We start from the raw sequence: 465 nt of genomic DNA, 5'->3' as shown, positions 1-465 counted from the left end.
TATCACAAGATCAATGCCACGTTTAAATCATTCTTCCTCTGCAGTTTACCTTTTCTAAATTCATTTATATATTGCGTAACATGACTCTATAATATCATCATTGTTATGTAATATTTTGTAATTTTTAAAAAAAATTTTCATACTTTTATATATAACTTTTGATATGCATTTCAGAAGATAAATAGATATTTTTTATTTTATAAGACTATAATATTATTAATTTTGGCTAACACTAGGTTTAATAACATAAAGAGAAATGTTAAAAGTTTGTTTTAGAAAGTGCAATATAGCAATTATTATTCAATATTAAACTTAGTTTACATTTTTACTTATTTGAATATTTAATTTAATTTATGTATTTTTCAACTTTATTTAATTTAGTTAGCGGGTTAAGTTTTATGTGGTCTAACGTTTTTTTTAAACCAAATATAAAAAATATAAATAACTCTTAAATAAATTATTTTA

Source organism: Arachis ipaensis, chromosome B04, assembly GCF_000816755.2.
Source record: "Arachis ipaensis cultivar K30076 chromosome B04, Araip1.1, whole genome shotgun sequence".
Lineage (NCBI taxonomy): Eukaryota > Viridiplantae > Streptophyta > Magnoliopsida > Fabales > Fabaceae > Arachis > Arachis ipaensis.
The sequence above is the reverse complement of the archived record's forward strand: the minus strand, read 5'-3'. Positions refer to the sequence as shown.